Here is a 9,359-nt window from a genome sequence, read left to right as displayed (position 1 = left end):
TACATGACCACAGGAAAAACCATAGCCTTGACTAGACGAACCTTTGTTGGCAAAGTAATGTCTCTGCTTTTGAATATGCTATCTAGGTTGGTCATAACTTTCCTTCCAAGGAGTAAGTGTCTTTTAATTTCATGGCTGCAGTCACCATCTGCAGTGATTTTGGAGCCCAGAAAAATAAAGTCTGACACTGTTTCCACTGTTTCCCCATCTATTTCCCATGAAGTGGTGGGACCAGATGCCATGATCTTCGTTTTCTGAATGTTGAGCTTTAAGCCAACTTTTTAGAGGTACTAAAATAGAAAACCTTCCTTTTCTTTTGCTCATGCCTACCCTCTACTGTCTCATTGGACTTCACTTTCAAAACACAGGTTCTAAGATAAAACTGTAATGAATTCCGAGACAATGTGAGCAAAATGTGACAGCCGGTGTGGAGCCCTTCTGACCACAGAGACAGCACATGCCTAAAGCAGATCCTGATCATGCCCATTTCACAGATGAGAAAAAGTGAGGCTCCAGGGAGTGAGATGGCAGGGACTAGAGCCCTGGTATGCTCACTCCAGAGCACTCTCTATTTTTCCCCACCTATGTCCACTCAGCTGGTTTTTAGCTGCCAAACTCCAAAACGTGTTTGAGGCCGTGCTCCCCACGGGGGCTGTTAACACGGACGCAGACCTGACCTGGGAGCTCTGTGACCTTGGACAGGATACGTAGGAACTCTCTGTGCCCACGTCTATTGGCAGAGACAGGCGTAGAGCCCAGAACTCCTGCCCGCTACCCTCAACCAGCAAGGCCTGTATCCCCCTCCGTGTCTGAGGCTTGACGCTGCCATAAAAAATTAAACCGCAGTCCCCCAATGTTCTTGCCGGCTTCTCGGGTCTTATTTTTTTTGGCCGCTAAGGAGACTAATAGATGGCTTGCCACTTGACGTAATCATTAAGGGCTCCGCTGAGCTGTGGGCAGCATTTCCTCCCCTCCTTGGCCGGGCCTGGGGCGTCCAGCCTCTGAGGGTGACAGTGATGGATGGTGTCATCACGGGGCTTGCCCAGGGGGGGAATGAGGGCAGGGGGCGGGCACGGCTCTCTCTCCTGCAGGCTCCTGAGCTATTCATTATGGGAAGGAGGAGCTGATGTGTGGGGATGACGGCTGGTTACCAGAAGGGGCATGAGCAGGACTTCCAAGGGGACCATGGTCCAAGGTGGATGTAAAGACTAGTGTATGGGTGCAAGAAATCAATCTCCCCCCAATAAGCAGATGGGAGGGGGAAGAAAAGGTCATCACAGTAGTAGGTGATCCAAAAATACACCTTAAAACAAAAAATTTTCAAGTTACAAAATTGGTAGAAATTAAAAAATTTAAATGATTAAAAAAATATGATAAATTGGTTGCAAAAATATTCTCACTTCTCTGGTCCTCCCTGTATCTATCCCCTTGGCAATGAGCTTTGTAGTTCTTCCCATCAAGAGACAGAGTCTATGTCTCACCCTCTGAATCAGACTTGGTCATGTGACTTGTTTGGGCCAATAGGATGTGGCAGGCATGATGCAGCGCCCACTCTGAGCCCAGGCCTCAGGAGGCCTTGCAACTTCTGCTTGGTCTCTCGGAACCCTGCTGGCATGCTGTGAACAAGCCTGGGCTGCCTCCTGGAGGATGAGGGACCATGTGGAGCAGAACCAAGCTCCAGACATGTGAGAGTGACCAGTTAAAGCTAATAGAGCCAACCAATGGTGCGGAAGTGGGCCTGGCAGAGCTGCCTAGCTGACATCTAGGTACAAGAGCAGTAGGGATGCTTACTGTTTTGAGCCGTGGAGTTTTGTGGTGGTTTGTTACACAGCAGTAGCTAACTGACACACATCGTGATGCCCAACACTGGCAATGGGTAAGCAGTGGGCAATGGTGGGGCAAAGAGGCTTTATCATGCAACTGTCAGGGGAGCAGTTAGCTAATCTACCCATTAAAGTAACTAAATGTGAACAGGCTTTATAAGTGCAAGGTGATGTTATAATCTTGTGGGCTTGTTATAATCCAGTTTCCTAGTCTGGAAAATGGGGGTGTTAGTCAGTCAGTCGTGTCCAATTCTTTGTGACCTCATGGACTGTAGTCTACCAGGCCTCTCTGTCCATAGGAGTTTCCAGGCAAGAATACTGGAGTGTGTTTCCATTTCCCTCTCCAGGGCATCTTCCTGACCCAGGGGTTGAACCTGGGTTTCCTGCATTGCAGGCAGATTCTTTACCATCTGAGCCACTAGGGAAGCTTGAAAATGGGGAGAATGGGGGTAAGAGTACCCATCTCACAGGTTATTATGGAGACTCGATGACTGGTCAGATGCAAAACATACCACTTGCTACCTAAAAAATGACCCAAAAGATTGGTCGCCTTCTCTGTTAGCATATCCTGGGGACAACACTCAGGAAAGCTTATCTGTGGTCTCAGCTCTGAGGATGCGTTATCTCTGGAAATCCTAAAGCCTTTCTTTCTTGTAGACAAAGATTTATCAACAAGTAGCCCATTGTTTATACTGAACAGGTAGAAACAAATTAAAAGATGAACACAAAGGAAACCGTGGCTGCGTATTTGCTGCTTATTTACTATTTCTCACCGTTGAGTAATTTTGACTAGGGCTGCCTGAATGCATTATGATGTGGCTGCATGCTGAAATGTTGTTCAGCGGTGGAAATCAGCTTTCACAGAGAGTGTATTGACACGATAACCTCCAGGTTGTTAAATGAAAACAGGACCCAGTGACGGAACAGAACTATCACATGATCCCGATTGTTGTACAGCTTCACTTTATATCTCTATAAATCTGTGCAGAGAAAACATATCTGGAAGGAAGCAGACCAAAGTGTTGTCCAGATTTGTCCCTGAGAGTGAAGCTGTGTCTCTCTTTTGTCTTCTTCACATTAACACATTTATTTTGAGTTTCTTCAGTGCCCTGGTGGCTCAGATGGTGATAGCATCTGCCTACAACTCAGGAGACCAGGTTTGACCCGTGGGTCGGGAAGATCCCCTGGAGAAGGCAATGGCACCCCACTCCAGTACTCTTGCCTTGAAAATCCCATGGATGGAGGAGCCCCCTTTTTTTTCAATTCCTCACTGCCTTTTCTAGACCTGGAGGAACCTTGAGACATTATCTAGCTCTACATCCTCAGATGATTTTTTAGAGTTTTCCTTTAAATAATCTTTTATCTCTGAGAAACAAAGAACTATTCATTGTGGGAAAATGAAAAAGTGATCAAAGTACGAAGGAAGAGAAACCACTACCCCCATATTTCTACCATCAGGATAATCAACATTGGCATTTGGGTGTATTTTGCACTCCATATTTCTCTTTACATGGTTGGCCTTGTCCTGAATGTACAGTCTGGTACTGTGCTAGTTTTAGTCATATCGATTAAAGTCCGTGTGGTTCTTAACTTGCCACTGGGATATTCCAAGTGTGGGGATCTCTAATGGATGTGACCCATCCCAGAGGTTTGAGAAGTCCCACGGTTTTGTAGGGAAGGATGGCAAAGGAGGGACTGGGCACCTGAGGCCCCAGACCGACCCCACTCTGAGCCCAAACAATTGTCTCTGACTGCTTTTGATGTTGTGGGGCCCCCTAGAATTTTGATCAAAAGGGAGATTTCCTTGGCTTCAAAAAGGCCAGGCCTGTCATCTAGAGAGGAGGTGTGACTTGCTCAAAGTCTTTCAGCAAATCAGGAGCAGCCCTGAGGCTGGGACCCAGGCTGCCTGCTTCACACGTTCTTTGGACAATCATTAGTGGGCACCAGCTGTATGCCAGCAACTGGGCTGGGTCCTGCAGGATCAGGGCTGAACCAGACTCGGTCTCTGCTCTCCTGAAGCTTCTGTTCCACAAGGGCGGCTGCAAAACCCCGGTTATCAGATGAAGGCCTGAGCAGTTGGAGTTTGTGATTGGAGGGAGGGGAGCTGAAGACAGAGTCAGGTGGAGAAGAGAGAGTGCGGGGGGGAGATGGTCTCGCTGGGAGGTGACCCCTGAGCTGGGGCAGAGGGATGGAAGCAGTGAGAAAGTTGGAGGGGGCGGCAAGGGTGAAGGCCTGGAGGCTGGCTTGGCTGGGTAAGGGCAAGGGCTGGAGGAGACAGGGTCAGATTGCTGGGCAAGGCCAGGACACGCAGGCTGCCATCAGAGGTGAGCAAAGGGTTTCAGTAGGGGAGGGACGTGACCAGATCCACGTTCTGAAAGGTCCTTGGCTGCCGTGGGGCTGTGGCTGGCAGTCTGCCAGCCTCCTGATGCAAGGACCTTCCCCCGCGCCCTCCCTTCTGGCATCCTTGGGGTGGGGGGCGTGACCCCCTAGGTGGGTCCATCAGCTGGGCCACAGGCCAAGGGCCCTGAGCACTTGTTGGGGTGGGGGACCGCCTGCCCCCACTGCAGGGAGTTGGGAACAGCAAATCCCTTCCCTGGCCAAACCAATGCCCTGCCCGCCTGCGAGGCCCTGTGTCACCCCCGCTTCTGGGCATCACCCAGAGCCGGGCTGGCGTATCCCGCTTTGCTTGGCCTCCCAGCGACCCTGTGACCTCAGCGCCAAGCAGGAGGCCTGAGGACCACTGCTCACTGGGCACTCCGGTGAGGCCAGAGCCTGGTCCGTGAGCCTTCTTCTCACCAACTCACATGTGCCCCCCATGCTCAGACTCAGCAGACCCTCGGGGCTGCGAGGTCACTCACCCAGGACCTCACACAGCCCAGCAGCTGGTCGTCACAACAGGTCTCTACAGACCCCACATGCCCTACCTGAGGCTCTGCTTCTCAGTCCCCAGGGAATATTACTATTGGTCAGAGGAAGGGAGATGGAGAAGGGTGTTTCCACCAGTGGGGATGGCATATGCGAAGTCCTAGACAGGAGAGGACATAAATGCGTGGGTTTTTACATTTGTGTTGTTTATTTGGCTGTGTTGAGTCTCAGTTGCGTCATGTGGGGTGTTTCGTTGCGGACTCGGTGCACAGACTTAGTTGCTCCGTGGCATGTAGGATCTTAGTTCCACCACCAGGGATCAAATCCAGGTCCCCTGCATTGCAAGGTGGATTCTTAACCACCGAACCATCAGGCAAGATCTAACGTGTGGTTTTTATTGTAATTTCTTGATTGAGATATAACTCACAAACCACGCAGTTCACCCATTTGAAGCATACAATTCAACAGCTTTTGGTATGTTCATTTCCCTCGTGGCTCAGATAGTAAAGAGTCCACTCGCAAGGAGACCTGCGTTCAGTCTCTGGGTCAGGAAGATCCCCTGGAGAAAGGAATAGCAACCCACTCCAGTATTCTCACCTGGAGAATTCCATGGACAGGGGAGTCTGGCGGGCTACAGTCCGTGGGGTCGCATAGAGTCAGACACAACTGAGTGAGTAATACTTGGTGTGCTCAAGAATGATGCAGTCATTGGCCCAGTGAACTTCAGAACATTTTCATCACCTCAAGAAGAAACTGTACCCCTAGCTCTCCCTACTCCATTCATTCCTTCCTCCCCCAACCCCTGGCAACTGGTCACCGACTTTGTCTCTATAGACTCACCTCTTCTGGATATTTCCTATAAATGAAACCATGCAACGTGATCTTCTGTGTCTGGTTACATTCACACAGCATAAGGTTTTCACGGTTCATCCAAATTGTAGCATGCATCAGTACATCCTTCCTGTTTGTGGCTGAATAATATTCCATCCTATGAATCCGCATCACGTTTGGTTTAGTATTCCTTCAGTGATGGACATACGGCTTATTTCTACCTTCTGACTATTATGAGTAATGCTGCCTTCAACATTCATGTGCATTTTTCTACGTCCACGTGTTTTAATTTCCCTTGGGTGGATGCCCAGTCGGGGAACTGCTGGGTCCTATGGTAAATCTAAGTTGAACTTTTTGTGGATTGTTTTCTGACTTTTGGACTGTATGAGAGAAGTGAGGATGGGATGATTTGAGAGAATAGCATTGAGACATGTATATTTACCATATGTTTTCTGAACTTTCTTTAAAAAGATTTTTTTTTGACGTGGATCATTTTTAAAGTGTTTTTAATTGAATTTTTATAATATTACTTCTGTTGTATGTTTTGGTGTTTTGGCCTCCAGGCATGTGAGATCCTAGCTTCTCTACCAGGGATTGGACTCTCGCCCCCCTACATTGAAAGGTGAAGTCTTAACCACTGGACTCCCAGGGAAGCTCCTGAACTTTGTTTGTAATGGTAGTAAATGTGTGTTTGTGCATGGACATTTGCATTTGTACATGCGTGCTACCTATATAAATACATTTGTTTAGGTGTCTGAGAAGTCCTTGTGTGTATGTGCTGAGTCACTTCAGTTATCTCTGACTCTTTGTGGTCCTATGGACTGTAGCCGCCTAGCATCTTCTGTCCATGGGATTCTCCAGGCAAGAATACTGGAATGGGTTGCCATACCGTCCTCTAAGGGATCTTCCCGACCTGCGTCTCTTGAGTCTCCTGCATTTGCAGGCTGGTTCTTTACCACCAGCATCACCCGGGATGGCAGCTAGTGTGATACTTTCTGTCCTCTGTCCACAGCGGTGTGTGGGTTGGGCGTTCCTGGCAAGGGGATCAAATGGGCACAAGCTGGGAGGTGGGAGTGAGAGAAGTGAGTCCTCTCTTTGCAAAGTGCTGGGAAGGGGCTGGGTCTATTCACGGCAGTCCCCAACACTGGATCACCCTCCCAGCCAGGACCGCCAGATCCATGGCGGCTGATACAAACCTTATGCAAACCTACCCCCTGCTCCCATCAGCCCTGCGGCCCCCAGAGGAGTGGGAAATATTCTCGCTTGGATCTTTGCCTTCATTAATTTCTGAGCCGTAGTACATTACTCATGGATAATTAAGAGTGAGCTATTAATACAACATTTAATATTCAAGTGCAGCGAAGAGGAGAGAACTGTAAGTCATAGAATCCTGTTCGACGAGACACTGCATTTTCACGAGGAGTTTTTTTTTTTTTCTTCCACCTTCCAGGGGCTCAGGAGTGCTTACATCAAAATGTGGGCCCGAGAACTTCGTTTATTGATAGAATACGAACAAGACTTTAAATCACCGGGAGATCCACTGGAAGGGCCTAGTGATGGTCGGGCAGTAATTCCACCCAGAAGTGTAACTGTCTCCGTGAGGCACGTCCAGAGGCAGGGCAGGGCACGCCCGTGCTGTCCTATGCCTGGCAGGGGGATTGATGGCACGAGGGCTGGGCAGAGACAGAGACAAAGGAGGAAACATGTGTCCCTCCACTCGTGGGCAGGGGAGGGAGTGGGACGTGGAGCAGCTGCCTTCTGGCCACCTGCAAACCTTCTTCATCCTGGCCGGAGGCTAAGGCAGCCTGGACTGTCGCTACTCCCTTCCTGCACGTGACCTTGAGGATAAATCTCCTGTATTTCCAGGACCTGGACTGGCGCTCAGTGCAGATGCTTCAGGAGGGCTTGTTGGATAACTGGAGGAATATCAGGGAAGGATGTGAGGCTTCCGCATCCACCCACCCATCCATCCACCCATCCACCTGTGGACTGAACGCTTGTATCCCCCCAAATCCATACACTGAAGCTCTAAACTCCAGTGTGGCTGTATTTGGAGATGGGGCCTCTAAGGAAGTAACACGGGGGTTCCCTGGTGGCTCAGATGGTAAAGAATCTGCCTGCAATGTGGGAAACCTGAGTTCGATCCCTGGGTTGAGAAGATCCCCTGGAGGAGGGCGTGGCAACTCACTCCAGTATTCTTGCCAGGAGAATCCCCATGGCCAGAGGAGCCTGGTGGGCTATAGTCCATGGGGTTGCAAAGAGTGAGACACGACTGAGTGCCTAAGCACAGCACAGCAAGGAAGTAATAAGATTAAATGAGATCACGAGGATAGGGCCTGATTCAATAGGACTGGAGTCCTTCTAAGACGAGAGCCCAGAGACCTCTCTCTGCCCCTGTATGCACAGAGGAAAGGTCCTCCGAGTGCACAGTGAGGAGAAGGGTATAAACCAAGGCCTCACCAGATGCTAAATTGGCTGGAACCTTGATCTTAGACTTCTGGCTTCCAGAGTGATGAGGAAATACATTTCTGTTGTTCAAGGCACCCAGTCTGCAGTATTTTGTCATGGCAGCCCAAGCTGACGGTGCACCTTCCAATCCCTTTTCCTTCTCTCCTCTTTTCTTTCTTTCTCTCCACCTACCTATCCTCCCATCATTTCATTCTTCCATCCATCATCCATCCATCATCTACCCATCCATCCATCATCCATCTATCTATATCTATCCATCCATCCATCCATCTGTCCACCTATTATCCATCCATCCATATCTGTCCACGTATTATCCATCCATCCATCCACTCATTATCCATCCATGCATCCATTACCATTATTCTTTCCTCCCTCCCTCCTTCCTTTCCCTTTCCTTCCTCCATCCAGGAATATCTTGTTAAATCATCCCAAACTTACACTCCAAACTTGATTAAAAAAAAAAAAGTTAAACCAGCTATGTGTTTGCACCATGAGATAGCAAACAAAAATTTAATTTCATTTACCCAAAGAGAACCGATTAAACCCCAGCAGCTGTCCAGGTATCTCGCGCTGCAGAGGCCGGGGCATTGAGGGAGACCTTCCCAGCGGGGAGGTGGGCCTGGAGAAGCCTGGTACCTGGGGGAAGGGCCCCCAGGAGGTCTTCCCCGCAGCCTCTCCCACCTGCTCCACCTCAGCCCCGCCCTGGCTGCCTCTATGCAGATCACCCAGGAGCCTCATTTGCATACCCACCAGCTCATTTCCATATCCCCCAGCTCTGGGTGACAGCAGCCACTTTTGTTTTCAGATGCCATCCTGGGAGTTGCTCCTTCATCCTTCTAACTGGGGAGGGTGGAGGTGGAAAAGAAAGCGGAGTAAAAAAAAGAAAAAGGAAGGGAGAAAACCCCTCAAGACAAAGGAAAGGCACCATCTGGGTAGCAGGAAGAAAATGGCACTGCCTGGGGTTGGAACCCGGGGCGGGGGGCTGGGAGCAGGAACGGGGCACGGGGCCTCGGGGCTGGTTGGAGCCAGAGATGCTAGACCTACCAGCCTCCTTGTTTACTTGGCTCTGGCACCCTGGGCGGGTGACTCTGAGGCTCATGCTTTTGTTTCCCCGTCAGAGAAATGACAGCCTCACACCAGTGTGTTGATGTGGCAGTATGTAGCGGTACTGATCAGCGGCCTGGGGGTTGAGGACCCCGGTCCTAGAGGACTTTTCCCTCCCCGCCTGCAGAGCTGCCCCTGGAGCCCCCTGTCATGACTTACTGGGAGCCAGTGGGACCCCAGCAGTGCCAAGGGCTGGGCGCTGGGGCTGCCCTTTCTCAGTGAGGGGGGCCATGCCCATAGGAGCCCTTGTTTAGGTAGGGCAGGCCT

Source organism: Bos taurus, chromosome 17 (assembly GCF_002263795.3).
Source record: "Bos taurus isolate L1 Dominette 01449 registration number 42190680 breed Hereford chromosome 17, ARS-UCD2.0, whole genome shotgun sequence".
Lineage (NCBI taxonomy): Eukaryota > Metazoa > Chordata > Mammalia > Artiodactyla > Bovidae > Bos > Bos taurus.
This window is presented reverse-complemented; position numbering follows the sequence as displayed.